The following is a 21027-nucleotide window of genomic DNA, read 5'->3' as shown; positions in this document are numbered from 1 at the left end:
AAATGATGGAATGATGCGTGTCCCTATCGATTTACCTGCATGGAGGCACATTGAAACTCAATGGCCAGAGTTTGGGTTGGAGCCTCGACACTTGAGGCTTCGGTTAGCAAGTGATGGTGTCAACCCCTTTGGCACTAAGTCTACTTCATGGAGCACTTGGCTTGTGGTGATTTTCAACTACAATATTCCACCATGGGAGACAACCAAGAAGGGAAATATACTTCTTTCCTTGCTTGTGCCAGGGAAGTACAAAGTGTCAAATATTGACATTTACCTTGAGCCCCTCATCAAGGAGTTGGAGGAGTTATGGAAAGGCATTCATGTTGTCAATGTCTCACTTGCAAAGGGGAGAGAGTGGCCATTGTGAGGAGAATCCTTATGTGGACTATGCACGCCTATCCTGGGATTGGAGAGATTTCTACTAACCCCCTTTCCTCTATCTCTCTCTCCCTCTTTTCTCTCTCCCTTTAGTTCACTTTAGTTCACTCATCTCTCTAACCATATGATATGTATGCAGGGTTGTCCACATCGGGGCACAATGCATGTCCAACTTGTGGGCCATCGTTGGTGATGGAGAGGCCCGATTCCTTGCGCAAGGTAATCTATCCAAACAACTATCGTCTCTTACCCCAAGGGCATAACAATCACAAGGCTCCATGTCCTCAACGAAAAGTTATGTCAAGGTATTCCATATTTTTAAGGCTTCCATATTGGAGGTACTTAAAAATACAACACCTCTTGGATCCCATGCACATATTCAAGAATGTAGCCCAAACACTATGTGACCACATTATTGGCAAGAAGGACTCTTTGGGTGTGAGTGAGGATTTGAGGCTTTTAAACATCTCCCCGCCTTTGATACTCCATGTTGTGCCCCAAATGGAAATATTGTGCTTCCTAAAGCACCATGGATGCTAGCCAAATAATAACTAGACATGGTGAAGGGTACCATTACCTCTATGTGCACACCAGCATGATACATGAGGTTGCTAAAGGGAGCTTTCACAAAATCGAAGAAGGGTGGAAGCGTTCAATGGTATGGATTGAAGTCCCATGATTGGCACAAGATGCTTCAGGTAATCTTCATACTCCCTATTCTATCTATAGTTTGTGTGTATGACAATCACTCACTTTCCCTTTCCCTGATTTACATTTTAGTTCATTTGGCCGGTGAATATATGTATATATCGGGACAAGAAAGTTAGGGACGCTTTTTTCAAACTAGGAGAGCTAGTAAGGTACACCACAAGACTCCACTCAACTACACCTTTTTTCTGTATCCTTGTGTGTTTTCTTGCAGATTTGTGAGCTCCAAGGAAATAAAAATAGATGCTACCCCTGCTGCTCAAACACTTGCATCAGAAAATGTGTGTGCCATTGAAGATGCATTTCCTCGATTGGTACTTCTTAGTCAAATTCACACTTGGTTCACGTGGTGGAGGAGATCGCTATATGTGGAGTAGTGCACACATGATGGATGTTCTTCTTAGAGAGTTTTTTAAAGACTCTCAAAGATTTTGTGCAGCTACGGTCTCAACCAGAGGCATGTATGGCCAAAGGGTGGATCATTCAAGAGGCATTTATTTACATATTAGAGTATTTGGCACAAGTCGATCCTTCAATGCCTCGCATGTGGTCAGACGAGTAAGATGCAAGGATGACTTCACACTTGCCAAGTGGAAAGGGGAAACTACTTAACATGAATATGAATCTATCCCGAGTGGTCAATAACTTTTGTATTCTCAATGCAAAGGTTACAATCAAGTGGGTGGACTTGTGGACAATGGCAAAGGCAAGGCGTTTGCAAGAGAGGGAAGCATGGAAACAAGCACATGGAGGAAGGAGGGAACCCCCAATGCGTAGACACCTTGTATGTTTTCCAGATCTCATTAGTGCAGAGTGGATTCATGAGAGAATGACCGAGGCAAAAGCGCGCGGAGAAGACATCACGAGCAAAGAATGGGAGTATGCACAAGGCTGCATACCAAAGGTAGAGTACTCATATGCCCAAACCATATTGTAACACTATTACTTGAAATTATCTTTAATATGTATTTGATAAATTAATATATCTTTCTATTTTGTAGTGCCTTTACTTTAACTCTATGTGGTCAAAGGGTCGTCACTTTTGTACGCGCCACATTGACAAGCGTAGAACCACCATGGATTGTGCCATCATGGGCAACTTTGACATAGACGGTGATAAAGCCAGGTATTGTGAAACTATTGAAAGGATACTAAAGGTTAATTTTAGAACCTTTCATACCTTCACCTTGGAGTGAAAGTGGTTTGAAAATGTGCCTAGACAACATGAGAATGGCCTCTACATGGTGGACTCTAGTGTGCATCACACATGGAGGTATGACAATTTAGTTTTACCGTGCAATTGTGAGCAGGTGAGTGACATGTATCTTTTTTTTATTCTTATTTGATTGTAGCATTAGTTATACCAATGTTACTCACTTTGAGCTTCTGTTTTGTAGGTCATCTATATCCCAGAAATCCACCAACCAAAACTTTGGTTTGTAATTCTCGTAACACCTCGGGGGAGAACCATTTTTTCCACTAATGAAGTGGAGACTATCTTCGACCCTCTTCCACCTCCGAAATGTGATAAAACAGCGCAGTAAACACTTGGAGATTTTCATAGTGTTAACATAACTATATTTTATATGCATACTACACATTATGCATAATTTAGTACATTGTAACTTGTGGTATTCCTAACTTCAAGAACTAGTAAATGGACCTACCATGATAGTACTAAATTGTAAATTGCACTATATGTAACTATAAATAGGCACAATATTAGAACTAATTATTTATTTTTTATGTGTAAATAGATGGCACTAAGAGGAATAGCAAGAGAAACAAGCCTCCAATCTCACCTTTCTCCAACCACTAAGTGAGCATGAAGTTAAGGTCGGGTTATATCTCAATAGAATGATCAAACAAGAGGTATCCTCACACGAGTCCAATTGTTGGACACTCCTCCCAAACAGAAGAGTCAAATTCCCAAAAAGTGTGTATTCATGGATGATGAGACTGAAGTTGATGAAGATTCCAACAACATCGAGGATGATACCGAGCTCATAGATACTTTTTGAATTATGCAATCATATTTTGAATTTTTATGTTTAGCACTAAATAGTGTTTTGGTTCTTGTATAGTATCTGAAAATTTGTATCTATTATATGGTTTTTTTGGCCACAAGTTGTTTGATGAAATTCCTTATAGAAAACCTGAATGCCCATGTGGGAGCCTATGATAAGGTGGAAAATTATTTTTATGATTGATTAACATTATTATATATTGATGTGTATGCTTTATGCTTTGGTTTATCCTTAAATCTCAAGTGAGATCCCATCAAAGGGTGGTTAGATTTTTTGAAAAGTGTTCTCTAAACAAAGGAGACTCTGGTAAATTTTTTATAAATCACAAACATGTAATTCTAGCTGATGTTTTCCGCATGTGGTTTTTGATTGTCCATGATTGTCATTTTTTTCCTTAGTGCAGAGACCAATATACAAATTGAAGATCTTCATAATAGTGAAGAAGATAGTAATGGAAGCGATCAAGAAGGGGAAGATGATGGAGAGGAGAATAAGCAATGAAAACACTTAAGAAAACAAATTTTGCTTGGCCTAATGAAGGATGTTCTAAGTCACTTTTATGTTGAGAAGAGAACCTTTCTACCTCTTGTTCCTCTATGTCAACTAATGGTGCATGAAGCCATTAGGTTTGCTAGGGATAATATAGAATGGCTCATTTCTTCATTCAATTCTACTGGATATTTGGAAACAATGGGTCACTTTCTTGTGTCGCTTGGGGATGCTAGAGGAGACACCATACCAGTCACCACAGCCATTATGGAGGAATCGGGTCCACTTTGGCAGAAAAAAATACTAAGTACGAGAGAGCACTTGGGAAAGAGTGGCAAGAGATTAAAGGGAAAAGGTTTCTCATTTGGGATGGCAACCATAGGTTGAAAATGTGGTGGAAGAGAATGAAAGCTAGTATGATCTTCTTTTTTTAAAACACACAACGCTTTGTTTTTCCAAATTATGATTATTTTTGTTTTATGATAGAGTACTCCAACAATGCTCAATACCATGTTAGTGTTCATTGTCAATTCCTTGAGCTGACCAAAGCCAAAGAAGCAGAGTTGTTACTTGCACTTGACACGTTCAATGTGTAAGTTTACTAGTCACTTAACATACTAGCATGTCTTGCAACAATGCTTGTGTTAATCTCTTTGATTTGTTTTTGTTTACAGCATATTTAGGGCACACGTACCGCCAAACATCACTCACGAAGTCTATATGTTTCAAATATTTGGCATGGAAAATAAAGAATCAATTCTTGACAAATTGTCACCCACATGAGAGAGTGGGCCAGAGTGGAGATGACTGTTGAGGCAAGGTATTACCATGGTGCTGCACCATGGTAGAACACGCCATGTGGAATCATCTCTCAATTAGTGTGGAAGGTGATACCTACACTACATGTTGTTAGATTAATGTATATATGCCATTGTCATGGGTTCAATAAGATTTTGTGTTTTAGGATGAGTTTAGTGCATTTATGGACAAAGAGAAAGAAAAACTTGATGCACTTAGTCTACTTGATGCTGAGAGGAAGAAGCAGCTAGGCAAGGAAACTAAAGTGGAGGAGGAGATATTGAAGGAGAGGGGATACAAGTACCTATTGATTTCCAATCATCTCAATGGTGATGAGTTCCTCAAATTGTTGTTTAGCATTAAATGGGATGAACCTGGCATGCTTAAGATTACTAGGGATAAGCTCTATTGTTTGACAGCTCAAAGATCACTTTGGAGAGGTAATCATGCACTTTCTTTCTTGCTTGATACTAATCTACTTTCTATTTCATGTTTTTATATTATTGTTTGATATGATTGATGTACTTTATTAAAAGGTACTACTAATGGCTTCAAAAAAATTAAAAGGTATTCCTAATTCAAAGATTCCCTCAACAACAACAATGTAAGGTTTCCAGTTTTTGAAACCTTAGAAATTGTATAAAAAACACTGTAGAATGATTCAATCATGGCTGATATTGGTATTTTTGGAATCATAACCAGAGCTTTACTATGGTTAGTTATTTTCAGAATGAGATTCCGATAAAAACTGAAAAAGTTACGAGCCCTGAAAGGTTATACTAGGAATTCAATTAGTTAATTAAAATTGGATGGTTTCAGTAATTATTATTAACAAATATTTTCTTATCCTAAGGTTCTAGAAATTACTGATATTCCAATTTTCATCATTAAACATCAGTAAAATTAGTCAAAATCGATTCTGGAAGCTGAGGGGACAGTGTGGAGCTGTGGGGAACCTGCCCGGGACAATTTTAGCAGTAGGTGGTGCTACCTAGAAGATGGGGCCTTGCTTGAGGTGCCAAAACCTGCCAAGAACAACCAGGGGCCCAGAAATTAAAACTATAAAAAGACCCCCTTCCTTCATAAAAAATTGGACTCGGAACCTTGGCACATTCTCTCTCATTTAGAGAGACTGCTACGTAGAAATCACTAGAGAGCAAAGCTCTAGTTGGTTAATTGATGGTAATTAGCACTAACCTTTCTTAATTAGCAAAGCTAGGTTAACACTAGAATGGTAACCTAATAGGACATAAAAGTGTCCTTTCAAGGTTTTGGGAAAAAAATCCAAAACCATAGTAGATCCACACATTTTGAAAAAATTTCCTTTCATGAGCTTATAGTTCAATAACTACTACATATGGAAAAAATGAGAAACTTGTAATTTTTCTCATCCCTTGGTCACTACAAGTCTCCAAAGTTGATGGACCAGTGCATTTTGCCCAAAACAGCAATTTCTTACGATTGATTATATATAAATAAGAGTGGGGATTTTTGTAGGACATGAGATAAAATGCCTCATTAACTTCAATGGGTTGGTGACCAAAAAATATGGTTGCTTTCACCTCACTAATTTTTTTTTGGGCAAAAAAAATAGGTACAAAAAAGTTGCATTTTTGCCATTCTGCGGACCTATCATCAAAGTTTCTATAGTCACGCTCAATACAGATACTATATACATGTTTTCTTAGTTCCATTTGGGCCTTTGGATTCAAAAGGATCCATGGAGCATGTCAAAAGGATAATGGATCTCTTACGATTGGAACCTTGGGGGCCATGATAAAGTGCTAAATACAGCAAACATAAAAAACCTGGGTTTAGCATTATGACCTCTAGAAACCCATAGAAACTACTCAATATCTAGCCAAGTTTGTACTCTATGATTATATGGTTACTACCTACAAAATACACACAATTGGCCTAAGAAACTAGCAATATTGAGAAAGTTATACTTGCTACTCTAAAATGTATCGTATTCTTCAGCAATCAAAAAACTCAACCATCATCATACAGTATGCTATATAGCATATTAGGTCCCCCAAAACTCAAGGAATATTAGCTTTATGTTATACATTACACTTACATAATCAAAATTGAATTTGGATATCAAGAAAGCCACCAAAAAAATCATAAAAGTGCTAATTTTGGCCAAAAAACAAGATTATGCAATTCTTGTAAACTGGTCATAAATTTCAATTTTAACACTTAGGTCTCCCTACAAGCATCAAAACATGTTGATAACTATGAAGGCCGAACCTAGCCATCTAAACCTCACAAACATGAAGTTTAGAGTGGTATAGTTGCCAAAAATTGAAAAAAAGCCAAAAACAGGACCTGTTTTTTCACACAGTTTAGGTTCAAAAATGTTGTGCAAGAGTAAGGTTAATGGTGAGATCGATACTCCAAAAAAAAAATGCTAAGCTTTTTTCAGCTCATAAGACAAATTTGTGGATATATAGCACCTAGAAATTCATTTTCATACTCTTCAAATAATTCAAGAAAAATGGTCACTTAACAGGACACAAAAGTGTCCAAGGACATACAAGTGTCCTATTACCATTCTAGTGTTAACATATTTACAATTTCTTTAATTAATTGAAGATTAATAATATGTATACTAAAAAATACTCTCTTAATTAAAAATTCTCTGTTGATTATTGTGATTAAGCTTAGGGATACTAAGCTAGTTAATTATTATATCATATTAGGACTCAAATTACCTATTTTTACCATAAATTAATGATAATTATACTAATTAAGTTTAAACTAATATGAGATAATTATCAGAGCTTTGTTAGACTATCATGAGTCTTACCACCCACCGAGCGAGTTTTTCCGAGCAAAGACAAACCCGAGCAAGTGTTTGTACGCAATTAGTAAATTTTATCATCAACAAAATATTTATTGTTTGTTATATATTGATGCACTACAACAAAAAGAGTTTTCAATGGATAAACTACCTTCTAAATTCCAAAAGATCAAAGTTTACTTTGAAAAGAAGTAACACAATATTTGAAAATATTATCTTTTGGCTCATTCTCTATTTATTTAACAGTAAGCTCCTCTGCTTCTACTCTTCTTTGGCTTGGATTTTTCTCGCTTGGGCTTCACATGTTTGAGCATGAAGTAAGATTGATATATTAATAAGAGATCTAGACCTTTACTTAATGCTCAAGTCATTCTATGTTTCTTTTTGTAAGGTAAGTGCTCTCTTGTCTAGTACTTTGGTTCTTGATTGTCATTTATACTTGAGAGCATGTGAATCCTTCCTCCTCTTAGCCACATCAATTTGATAGCAATTTATTGCACCTCATTAGTTCATTTATACACCAATCGTCCCTTCCATGTCGTCTTGTCCTACCCATACTACAAGGTTATGATCTTCATATAAGGCACCCTTTTTACACGACACATGCCCGACAAACACCATAAATTATGAAAGACTTTTTTGTTACAATAAATCATGTTTTTCTTTAAGTGACCAATATATGCCTTTTGTAATCAATTTACATAAAAAAACAATCAAAATTAATAGAGTTCTATGCCTAAAGTTTTTAGGAAATACATAATCATAATTGGAAAAAGTTAGTTGGATGCTGCTCCTTTCCATTTTGAATCATTGTTTGAAAAAATATGGTAGATGTCAGGAAGACCATAGCATCCACCACACAATGGGCACATCATCGTCGGAATATGCTTTACATCTTTGGTCATTCATGCCGCCACCAATTATAAGAGGAAAATTCGGCTCCAATCTATGAAGATCAAAGCCATGCCATACCCTAAAAGGTGGTACTAGAGCCTTCTTCAAATCTGGAATAAAATTTTCAACAATAGGGAAGGTCACTGCAGTGACTTTGCATACTAATTTGTTTGCAGGAAAATTCTTTGTTTTGAGTTTGTGTCTGCTCAAGATAAGGTGGTATCCATTAGAAAGAACAATGCTAAGTGAGAGAAGATGCTTAGATCTCTCTCTCTCTCTCTCTCTCTCTCTCTCTCTCTCTCTCTCTCTCTCTCTCTCTCTCTCTCTCTCTCTCTCAAATGAGTAACAATATCACTATTTGCATTGGCAAAAACTTCATTAAAAACCAGGCCTCAAGTGAATTTTTAAGGGCCAAAATCGAAAACTCCATGCTAGTTTTGAGGGTGGCATTGAAGGAAACTAGCTAAATTTGGAGGATTTTAGGTGTGAAACTCGGCAGAAATCCAAAATTTTTTGTTAAGATATTCAATGTTCTTTTTTCCATTGGTTCTTACAAAAGGTTTTGGTGAACACTTACTCGCAATATCCTCTCTCTCTCTCTCTCTCTCTCTCTCTCTCTCTCTCTCTCTCTCTCTCTCTCTCTCTCTCTCTCTCTCTCTCTCTCTCTCTCAGTCAAGCGGATAGAGGATCCTTGGAACACCATTAATTTTCAAGTCATAACCAAAAATCATATTAACCCTTTCAATATTCAGACCTCCACTCACAATTTTAATTGGTATGGATCTTCTAATCATTCAACTTGTCTTGCTAAAAAGTGGATCTTTACAGCATGACTCCATCAATGCTGATGACTAACCTGTCATACAGATATGGCACATAAGACCAATTTAGGAATAATGGGAAAAATTCAAGTCCCATTTTTTGAAATGGTTCATTTAATTGGAGGTATTTTGGCAATATACAAGACCCAACCATGTAATAGGATCCTCTAGTTAATGTAATGATTTATCCTCTTTATATGCATACAAAGAATCTTTTCGTACATTTTGGAATCATTTTGCTAATATTGTTCATTGCTAGATGGAAAAATAGCTCCAAAATTTAGTCAACACTTGACATGTTAAAGTTTGACTACTTACAAGTAAAGGGTCTTTTGGAAGAACAAAGAATATCATTCTCCTATTTTAGAGGTTAGACTATAGAAAATGTAAGCTCTTGACTTTTAGAAGCTTGAAATTGAGCTGCATTTTCTTGAAAAATGGTATGAATTTTGAGCCTTAATAGAAAGTTATTATTTAAAGTATCATCTGAAAACCTAAGAGAAAGCCTCTCCTTCATTCAAGTATATGATAGGCATGCGGCAAGCTTTCCTCTCATTTACGTACATAATGAGCATGAGGCTCGAACTTAAGTTCGAGCCTCCATTCTTTTTTATAGGCACAAATCCCCCTCATTTACGTATATAATGAGCATGAACAAGCATGGATGCTCCATGCTTTCCCCTCATTTACATACAAATGAGCATAAATAAGCATTGAGGCTCAAACTTATGTTTGAGCCTCCATGCTTGCTAATATGTACAGATCCCACAAGCCTCTATGCTTCCCCCTTATTTACATACACAATGAGCATGAACAAGCATGGAGGCTCGAACTTAAGTTCGAGCCTCCATGCTTGCTACTAGGTACCAATCCCAGAAGATATTATAAGCTTGGCAACCACCCTCATAGAGTGGTGCTAGCTCAAAACATATTAGCAAAGGGTAGAGATCTTCTCAATCTTTCTATGTGGAGGTGCTTTTCTCTAGTTCCTTCTTGACCCAATACCTATTCTTGGTGTCACTAAGGTTTTATTGTGGCTATTAGAAGACTATGGCACTGGACTAAAACGGTTTTCTGATGATGACTCAGTCGATTGGTGTTGAGAGAAGATGTGTTTTTAATCTAGGATATCAAGCACTAGACATTAGTGATCCCCATAATCCGCATAGCTAGCAACACTTAGTACAAGGTAAAATGACCTACTACACACTAGAATAGACCTAGCGATCACAACTCGACCTGCTACGCACTTGACCAAGCTATCACAACTCAAAGGAGCTTCTACACAAGACATCTCATAAGGCCCAGTTAAATGTCCTTTATCGAAACTCCAAAAAGAATTGAGTTTAGAAATACAGCAGGGCCTCAGTTCTGATGATGGTTACATGTGATGAGTGATAGCAAGTTACATGTTACAAGTTGCTAGTGGTGGTAATGAAGAGATAGAGAGGTTTGCAGCTGGACCAGAGGGTAGAGACGAGAAGTTGGTGGTGGTGGTAATGAAGAGATAGGGCGGATTTCAGCTGGCGCATGTTTGGATCATGGTCCATTGAAAGTGGAGGTACAAATTGTGGAGGTGAGGGGAAAGGTCTAGGAGACCGGCGCAGGTGTGGGTGAGGTAGCCCAAGCCTCACACATCCATCTTGAGGCCATGGCTAATGCTTTCTCGACTATTCTCAGTCAACTCATCTCAGCCGGCCGCTGTGTTTGCAACGAGAAATAATCCTGGAAGCGGGCTAATGATCCTAAAGAAACATTGAGTAAAGAGATGATGGCACCCTCATCAACGAAGGTGGAAGAGTTGGTGGCACCCTCGTCAACAAAGGTGGAAGAGGTGGCGTCAACGAAGGTGGAAGCGGGTTGAAGAACTGAAAGTAGCATCAGGTCGAAGCACGGAGCAGCATCAGGTGAAGAGCTGGCGTCACCCTCGTCAATGAAGGTGGCATCCTCAAATTCGATGAGAACCACTACTGATCCTTTGGATGATGTCGTCATGCCGCTCTTGCAAGCTCACAATTTTCATGACCTCACCTCCTCCTCAAGGCTCACACGCTGCGCAATCTCATGTGAGCGCCTGCAACAACAGCCCCTCCACAGAGGCACGTTCCTTCCCTTGTAGAACTTGTCAGACGGTCGTCATCAGGCGTCAGATCTCCTGACGGTCGTCAGCTTCAAGCCACTCCTAATTCGAATTAAAGTGCAAATTCAAACTAAAGTGCAACTTGAAGGCAGCTTGATCAACCTTCCCATTTCGAAGTTTGAGTTTTGTCATGACTTGTATGTTTGGAGCACAGTGTTCGGGAAAAATCAGGTTTGGAAACATACAAAATTCCTTTGATTGAATTTTCCAAGAGGAAAATTTAATTAAAAAAAATTAAGTTACTATTTTAGGTTTTTACACTATTTTTCTCTATTTTGGGGTGGAATTTCTCCCATTCCCCTTGCGCTTAACGGGCATTTTGGAAATTGAAAACGGCATGATATTAAGTTGAGACACATTTTTCCCGATCACTGTTGGAGCATGATGGCACCACCACAACTCACAAGTTTTTAAATTTTGTTGAGTCACATTAGAGAAGTGGTGCTCCTCTACATTTTAGAGCCTTGTGCCTCGCCCTCAAGTTTGAGCCTTGAGCATTGGCAAAAAGTGGTGCTCCTTTACATTTTAGAGCCTTGTGCCTTGCCCTCAAGTTTGAACCTTGAGCATTGACAAAAAGCCTCAAACCACAACCCAACTCTCTATCATTCATGTTTGACTCAAGTAGTTCTCCTCTAGACTTTAGAGCCTTGTGCCTCATCCTCAAGTTTGATGCTTGAGCATTGTCAAGGAGGCTCAACTCAGAACAGAACACACTAACCTCCATTTTGACATAAGCAATTCTCCTCTAGACTTTAGAGCCTTGTGCCTTACCCTCAAGTTGGAGGCTTGAGCATTGGCAAGGAGCCTCAACCCACAACCCAACACACTGGCCTCCATGTTTGAGAAAAGTAGAATACCCAAAAGCTTGAATCTCATCCTGTAGGGAGCTGTAGCCTAGATTTTCAATCGATGTTTGTTACAATATTTATTTTGGGAGAAGCACGGCCTTAAAATTTAAGATTGTTTGCTTCTTTTGATCATAGCCTCATCAAAACAAGTTCGTTCCTTTTCTTGTTGCTCACACAAAGTGGATTAGCTAGAAGCATGAAGTGCAACCAAGACGTTGAGCTTCAAATGTAATATACGAGTGACATTTGTTGCATGTCCACATATAATGTGGTTGCTACAAATAACACTTGTGAGTGCATCATCCAAACACTTCAGCATCTGACAGTTCTAATATATGTTTGAGAGTTGCTGCATGTCTGCATATAAAGTGGTGGCTACAAATAACACTTGCGAGTGCATCATCCAAACACCACATTTCTTCACGAGCTAGAGAGAAGAAAATGTGCATCCTAGACCGAGCTCACATCTCCTTAAAAACTAGAGACAAGAAGAATCGTCCCATTTTAGTGAATTTTTCCCAGAATTCCTAAATTTGAGTTACATCAAAAAGAAGATAAACTATAAACTATCAGATAATGGCTTCACCTAAAACACAAGTCAACATGCAACATGGGCATGTTTTTTTCCCCAAACACAGCAGTTTAAGTCTTTTGGTGAAAACTGACTTAGGCAAAGTAGACAGCTCCATCAAACCTTTCTTGACAAGTGGGGACTCAAGTACTTGATCACTTTTGACACCCTAACAATGTCTCATCCAAATGCCTTCTTAAAGGGAGGATCACATAAGATCTACGATTTCTCAGTACTACTATGGAGCTTGTGATCCTTGATGTAGTCCCATACTCGCTTGAGGGCATCAGGCCTCGTGGTCTCCGAGGTTTGCAAGATGGGAGCGGCTGGAGGAGACCCTATAGAGGAACTCAGTGCCACCTCTGGGCTCGGGCTTGGGGTCGGGCTCAAGAGTGGTTTTGAGTTCCGCCTTGGGCATTTCTTGCTCATCTATCCATCAACTCATGCAAAACACAGAGCAATCACACACTAGACCAGGGGCAATATCGCGATCGATGGCAAGAAGATAGATTGGGATTTGAGCGATCGAAACTGGCACTTTCACATACAATACCCCATACTGTAGCAACAAGGTTGCACGATACAGCCAAGCATTGGACAGTCTGTACGGAAAAGCACCCGCATGGATGAGAAGACAGAGGCAGAGGTGATGGCGAGGCAACTTTACACAGCCTGTCGGGGAGAGAGGAAAATGCTGAGGAGATGGGATGGCTGCAACAGCACACAGAGAAACCCTCACTTCTCCTCTCTCTCTCTCTCTCTCTCTCTCTCTCTCTCTCTCTCTCTCTCTCTCTCTCTCTCTCTCTCTCTCTCTCTCTCTCTCTCTCTCTCTCTCTCTCTCTCTCTCAAAGAAGAAGGAAGCGCCAATGCAAATTTTCCAAAAAAGTAGTACATGAGCGAGCTAGCATGATGGAGAACTTGATTTCAGCATGCAGGAATCTAACTACAAATGACCATAAATGAAGATTAGTGCACGATGAGGCAGGTCAATGCAAGCAATGGTGATCAGACACGGCTTCCGTTGTTACCGAATATCATGCGGGTGATGTTGATGCTGAGGCCAGGTAGGTGGTGAGCGATAGGTTGAGCAAGGTAAGCTTCACACATAGAGAGCTAGAGCCTGGCAGGCCGGCACCAGATTCGGCAGGGACATGCACTATACTGCCGGAGGAGGTGGCTACGCTACAACCATGCGCTTGCCGAAAGCCATCCCTCTGGTCTCTCTGTGTCTCTTTTTTCTTTTGGTATAACTGAAATGGCTCTCCTATTTTACATTTAAAAACTTCGTTGTTGTTCTACAGCTTGCTGTTTAATATAGAACTATTATCCAAAAAGCCAATGTATTTGCTTTGAGACAGTGCAAAAGCAAGCAAAGCTTTCTCCTTTCTTAATTTTGCCAATTCCCTTTTGATGATGGAGCCTCTCTTGATCCGGGCCACCATAACCTTGAAGCGATCAAAGTCGTTGAGAGAAGCACGCTTCTTTTGCACAATTAGTTTCCTTCCCCATGAGCTGTTAGTCCATTTGTTGTGAATATCTGTAGCTTCAATGGCACCAGCTAGCTACTTCTTCTTGGGCATCCTAGGTATCTCGACTACGGGATCAATTAACGAAAGCATCTTGAAATTCATAGCACCGGGGACCATGTCAGGGGTATCACCAAGGGCCCTATTCTGATCAACGACATCGACGATCACAACAAGCTTTTCATAGCTGGGGCCGTAGCTCACCATGGCCACTCGTTTGATCTCCGGAAAGGCATGGGGCCGTAGTTCACCATGGCCACTCGTTTGATCGCCGGAAAGGAATTCTTCCCGCTCGCCCTCTTCTCTCTTCTCTCTCTCTCTCTCTCTCTCTCTCTCTCTCTCTCTCTCTCTCTCTCTCTCTCTCTCTCTCTCTCTCTCTCTCTCTCTCTCTCTCTCTCTCTCTCTCTCTCTCTCTCTCTCTCTCTCTCTCTCTCTCTCTCTCTCTCTCTCTCTCTCTCTCTCTCTCTCTCTCTCTCTCTCGCCTCTGTTCTCTATGGTATCCCGCACAGATGTTCTCTCTCTCTCTCTCACACAATAAAGAAGACTCTCTCTCTCAAAATAAAAAAGAAACTCTCTGAAAGAGCGGCGCGCACTCTTTCAGAGAGTTTCTTTTTTAGTAAGAGAGGTATGTGTTAAACAAGTGATGAAATCACGAGGCCTGCCCTGCTAATAGTTTCACCACAAACACGTTGCTAGACTAGCTCATAAATTATCAACCCAATATACATAAACAGAATCCAATCTACACTTTGAGCAGTTAGCAATTCAAAGCTGGAGTTGGGGAGGACTGAAGAATTGACGATGATGTTATGAGAGAGAGAGAGAGAGAGAGAGAAGGAAATTATTCTTTCTTTTACATTATTCTCTGAATTCTTCAGAGATCCTGTGAGAATGATGTCCAGGCTGACACAAACGCGGCTATGGGAATCATCTATATGGGAGCGGAGCAGAGCAGTAGGAAACGAGGGGCAACTTAGCAAGCTGGAGCAGCTGACGAACGGATTGACGATAGTGGACGAATCTTAGGGTAAGAGTGGACTGATCATCAAGAGAAACATGAGAGAGAGAGAGAGAGACACTATTGCGGGATCACTACAGTCTGCAACAACTCTATGGCGCATCACAAGGGCATCAGCGTGGCGCATATGGAAAAGGAGTAGCACTCAAGAGCTGATGAGGGTGATAAAGAAGAATCGGTTGGAACAGTTGGAAGCTCATAGGGGTGTTCAACAATATGAGCAGCGGGCTATGGCACAGGGTTGGAGCCGACAAAAGCTATGGAGGCTCCTCGAACGTGGTGTCCAAGGAAACATATAAGGGACGTTCTGGCAAGTTGAGTAATAAAAACTATGAAACAGTAGGGCAAGCCGGTGGGTGCAGAGCTTGAGAATGGCAGCACCAAGGGCGAGCTGGCATGCAGGGCTAGATAGAGCAACAAATACCTAAGCTTTGGCAAAGTTGGTAGATTTGATGGACATCGGGGAGGCTCCGGCACAAACAAAAGATCAGGTCTGAGTGTCTCACTATCTGGGCATGGTCATTGGCAATGGAGACGGCGAGTGAAAGCTCCTGGATCAATGGCATTCAAAGGTACACACAGAGAGAGGGGGAGAGAGAGGGAGGGGGGATGAGAGAGTGGGAAAGGGGAAGAGAGAGAAAGAGAGAAAAACGTGGGGAGATATCGAAAGCATTAATTCAGAATCATTGTAGCTTCTCCATATCTCCCGACTCTCAAGCTTATCAAGATCATGATCGAGCAAACTTTTAAGAGCCACAATGTTGAAAGCCCCGCGAGAGATCCTTTATCCTGCTTCATTATACCTCCCGAGTCCCGACCCTAAGTAATGTATGTTTTCGCATTCAAATATTTAGCCGGCCAGTATGTAACTACGATTTTAGAGAGAAGGGGAATATATTGAAAAAAGGGGGAATCAATAGATTTGCGCAGATAGGGGAAAGTGAGGCGATGCAGCACTCAAAGCAGGCAGGTGCGGACAATAGACAGACAAGCAGAGGTAGGGCGATGGACAAAGCGCACAGAGGGAGACGTGCCGTGCATTACCACATAACCAAAAAAGATTTTTTTCTTGTTGTGGGTAGCCTGTCTCACTCTCTTGCATCGTTCTGCAACATGTAGAGGAAAGATGGCACGGCAGGGCTTTGGGTGTTGAAAAGTGGACTTGAGGAGGTTGTAGGCGTGAAGGCCGGGGTGTTGGGCAAGCGATGAGGACTAGAACATGGTGTTTACAGCAGCACCATTGGAGAGCCCGAAGGCAAAGGGAGAGAGGGAGTTTTTTTCCCCTGTCAGTCTTCCAGTGCAAGAGTAGGATATTCCAAGCAGCTTATGTGTGTGCATGGTCAGGGGCTTCGAAGAATTTGGGAAGTTGTGTGCAAGAAGGCGGAGCAAGAGAGATAGATGGTTTGAGAGCGGCGGCTGTGGTCTGGGGTGGAATGTGCAGGTAGAGAACGGCGCTGCTGTGGAGGTGCAATGCCTTCTCTGTCATTTCACGCTTCTCTCTCTCTTTCTCTAGATGCCACAATGATCAAGATTGTGGTATTAATTCCTCCCTTGAGCTCCACAGACTAAGGAAAAGGGAGCTGGGGGTCCCCTTTGAGCCGATTAAGTAGCTCTTGCATGGCGGGTGCACACACAGCGAGAGAGAGAGAGAGAGAGAGAGAGAGAGAGAGAGAGAGAGAGAGAGAGAGAGAGAGAGAGAGAGAGAGAGAGAGAGAGAGAGAGAGAGAGAGAGAGAGAGAGAGAGAGAGAGAGAGAGAGAGAAGTGATGGCGCGCAAGTGAATGAGCAATCATGGAAAGCGGATGAGAACAAGGAGTGATTGAGGTGCTAATGGAAATCTGCCATCTGAGAGGGTAGAGTATTGCAGGTGATGCGATAATTTGTCAATATGTGCTTCAGACCAAGAGAGAGTATGACTAAGAGAGAGGTATGTATCAACTATATTGAAAAATTGTTTTTCTTGTGGAATTACCCAAGATTTGTAGCATTGCACATGTGATAGACTACGAAGAACTACACTCTCTCTCATGGATGCTGGCACAGTCGAAGGCGTGTGGGTTTGCACAAGAATACTTGCCATGTGAGGTCGTTAATCGGAGATTCTTGGCGTCGTGGTCTCTCATAGGATGATTGATGACGTAGTCGAAGGCTATTGAGAGAGGCGAGGGGCCCTTGGGGGGGAGGGGGGGGGGGGGGGGGGGGGGGGGGGGGGGGGGGTACATGGTGCGCTAAAGAGGTGCATATCAGAGAAGTGAAAGGGTGGTGGGGAGGGAGAGAATCTTTCCAACTAATAATACAATTTATTGAATGTGAGTCAGTATGTATTATGTATTTTGAGAGAGAGAGAGAGAGAGAGAGGGAGGGAGGGAGGGAGGGAGAGAGAGAAGTGCGCTTTAGCACAGCTGCACCTCTCCGGTCTCCTTTTGCTGCCTCTACCCGTCCCCACCATAAGTTTTGAACTCTTGCCTCGCAGGAGCGCGTGCTCTCCCTCCCCTGCTTAGTCTGGTTTGGGAAAAACCTACTGAAGCCGCCAGCTTAGTCCAACAACCACCATGATTCTTCACACGATGCTTAGTCGGGTTTGGGAGAAACCTACTCAAGCCGCCACACTAAAAACGATGATGCCACAAGAGATTAGGTTGGGCTGCGTCAACATGCAAAAGTTCTACTTGTGACAGAGTTCAAGGTTGCGTGGCGCACATCAACACAGTGAGGCGGTCCGGGGCGGGCAACAAGAGAGGCGACCTCTAAACACCCCTCAAGGCTCCCGTGCTGCTCAATTGGGGCTGGGGCAACCACAAGCACAACACAACAACAAACCCACAACCAAACCCAAACAAGATAGGGGCACCACCTAGTTATGGTATGCGAACTAGGACGCAAGAGAGATTTTGGCACAACCAAGAAGATGCACCACACAACACACACAAGCAACCTCACACCAAGACACACACAAAATGGACCAGGGACCAGAGAGAGCTAGAGCAAAGGGAAGAGAGAGAGAGAAAAGGATCTTGCGTAATACCTTATTTGTGACTTGCAAATGGAGATGGTTCGTTATGATGCTATCGTAGAACTTGTACAAAACTCATTCAATGCTTAGTGATTGCTAAACATTGCCAAAACACACACACACACTGTCTTAGGGTGTGGGAGACCTCTCACCACAATACCCTCTTACAATGGACACAAAATTGGCAATGAAAAACACACTAAAACACTTCCTAAAATCAAGATCAACCGATAAAGACTCAAAATACACAAGTCACCTTGAATTCACCAAACCGTATTGCACAAATAGAAGGACGAAGATTTGAACGTCGAATCACGCCTTTGATGCACCAAACCTCAATTTATTGATGATGAAGGAGCATATACAATAGTGGTTTTGAGATTTGTGGAACTCACGCTCTCTCACTTGCAATGTGTAGCTTGAAGGCTTCTCTCACACCAAGAGTGAAGCTCACAAGTGGTTGCTACACCTAAGTCTCTCCTCACGCATAGAGTGTTGGGGTGCTATGTGAGATATTGGAGGTTGTTTTACAAGAAGGAGAGGGGCCTATTTATAGGTTGGAGACCCCTCATAAAGATTATTGGAAATCCTAATTTACAAGCTAACAAATCAGGATTATGAATTTTTTGAATATCAAAACATTGCGGGCCTTCTTTGTCTGCTTGAGTCATGGGTGTGGGCTCAAAAGAGAGCATTATTGATGGTAGATAAGGTGAAAGTAAGTAAGGAGAGAGAAAGAGAGAGAGAGTGTGTGTGTTACTATACACATGTCTTGAGGTGAGGTGTCTTTTATGGTTAGGTCAATGCTATTTTGTGTTAGCATGTTAGTCGTTAGTAATCATTAGAAAGTTAATGTTACATTTACAATGGGTAGAGTGATTTGATTTGATGAAGGAAGAGGGGTGAATTAAAAGAGAATCATTGAGATGGTGAAGCTTTGAAGAAGCTTGAACTCACCCTTGTGTAGATTGTGGAAAAAATGACCGCTGGTCTTCTTCTTCTTCTTCGCTTCTTTACGCCGCCGCTGCCAAGGTTGATCATCGTGATGAAAATGGTAATTCCGTTGATGAGATCTTTTGATTTGCAGAGGTTAAGCATGGTACACATGCTGAATTTATGTATATATATAAGGAGTAAGATGGAATTGTACTTTGGAGATAATAGAGAGAGGCATAGAGATGGTGTATGTACATGGAGAGCTCATATGAGAGCTATGGGAGTAAGTGGGGAGGTTAATGGTGAAGAAGGTGAGAGAAACCATTGAAGGTGCAGGTTTGAGTGAGGGATTGAAAGAAATGTGTGTGTGTGTGTGTAGAAGTGTGGAAAGAGGTGAGAGAAGACTATGGGCTACTTGTGAAAAAAGTGGGCAGACTGGGGTCCACTCAAAAAATCATAGCTCACCGCTGGTAGCTCCAAAAATCATGAAAAAATTTGAGGTGATTATTCAGAGCGTGGGCTACATTTTCTCTTTTGACCACTGCTCCAAATTCGGAGTGGAGATAGGTGCCAAAATTCTCACCAAAAAGCCTGTTTTTATGCTTGCAAAAGTCTTTTAGTGGACCCCTCCTTTGTTGAATTTGTACAATGCATCCAAGAGTGAGCCCCTCCTTTGTCATATCATAATACAAAGCATCCAAGTTGCCCTTGACACATGCATGGAGGAGGATTATTGGTGAATAAAGAAATATATACATGGTGGGACTAGTGTATGGACTATTCATGGACTTTAGCTCAATGAGCACATGGTGTTAGAATAATGAGTAAAAAAAATAATAAAAATATGGAGGAGTTATGGATATGGAAAGATATTGGAATCATATGATATGGTCCCTCTTTGAATTATTTTGGGTGAAAGAGGAAAAGGTATGCAAGTAAATAATATAATAAACTTGACCAATGAGTAGAAATCAATTTTTTGTTTTCACGAGGGTGAGGGTGAAAATGTGGGAGTGATTTGTATAAAGGAAAAATATGAGGTTAGAGTATGTACATATTGGCAAAAAAAATAAAATAATAAAATAATTATGGTGTAAGAGGATGAAAGAAGGTGTACATAGGTTTAATAAAACACACACCTAAGTAGAAATATTTAAATCAAATACCAAAATAATTATAAAAAATCCCTATATTTAGGCCATATATACAATGAAATATTTACACACAAAGAGGCCATAATATACTTTTATTTTTTTATTTTTTTTATTTTTTTTTGGCTCACCTAGCCCAGTGACTAGCTAGCTGAGGGTTTTTTAAGAAGATATGGGAAAAGCCCCCTAACTCACACACGCCTATGTACAATGAAATGGTAGGGATAGCCATAGCGTTTGGGTGAATTTGGTAGGGTGGAGTAACTTAGTATAGCAATTATGGAGAGCCGAAAAATGGCTATCAACAGATATGTTGATCCTACATCATGCACGATCTCCGCCTCCTCAGTCTCTTCACTTCCAGTCTTCCCTCGCCTATATGAGATCCCCTCCTCTTCTCTCCATGTCTCTTAAAAAAAAGTCGACACCGACACGAGCTCTTTCAGAGACTTTTCTTTTAAAGAGATAGAGAGAGAGCGAGCAGAGAGAAAGAGAGGGGGAGGGGTTGAAAAAAAAACCTAGGTTTAGTGTAATCCCACTTGCAAATTTTGTGATTTACCTCTAAATTTTAAATTTGAAAGTGAGAAAACCTACATAATTTTTGGGTGAGTAATCTGGGTCGAGGCATGATGGACAACTCAGCATACTAGGAACCCCAAGCAGTCTAGGAACATTGAGTTGTGCTCATATAAACATGGAAAATTTAAGAGAATTTTTTTCACTAAATTTCTTTAAAATTTGTAGGTTTATTCACCTTCTACTTTGAATTTTTAAGATAAATCTCAAAATTTGTAGGTGGAATTACACTAAACTTAGGTTTCTATCGATATGGGAGGTGAAAGAGAACTAGCATGTAGACAAAGTTGTCATAAGAAAATTGTTATAGCTTTATCAACCTTGTGTA

The 21027-nt window shown here is 40.7% G+C and overlaps 2 pseudogenes; one reads left to right on the top strand and one right to left on the bottom strand.

The window, feature by feature from the left end:
• Window positions 1-10451: 10451 nt before the first annotated feature.
• LOC147433877 (uncharacterized) lies at window positions 10452-10785 on the top strand (annotated as a pseudogene).
• A 2990-nt stretch (window positions 10786-13775) lies between these two features.
• Window positions 13776-14225, bottom strand: LOC147433876 (large ribosomal subunit protein eL14z pseudogene; annotated as a pseudogene).
• Between the last annotated feature and the right edge of the window lie 6802 nt (window positions 14226-21027).

The sequence above is a fragment of the Adiantum capillus-veneris genome, chromosome 19 (genome assembly GCF_014529385.1).
Source record: "Adiantum capillus-veneris isolate H3 chromosome 19, ASM1452938v2, whole genome shotgun sequence".
In the NCBI taxonomy this organism is placed as follows: domain Eukaryota; kingdom Viridiplantae; phylum Streptophyta; class Polypodiopsida; order Polypodiales; family Pteridaceae; genus Adiantum; species Adiantum capillus-veneris.
The sequence above is the reverse complement of the archived record's forward strand: the minus strand, read 5'-3'. Positions and strand labels throughout refer to the sequence as shown.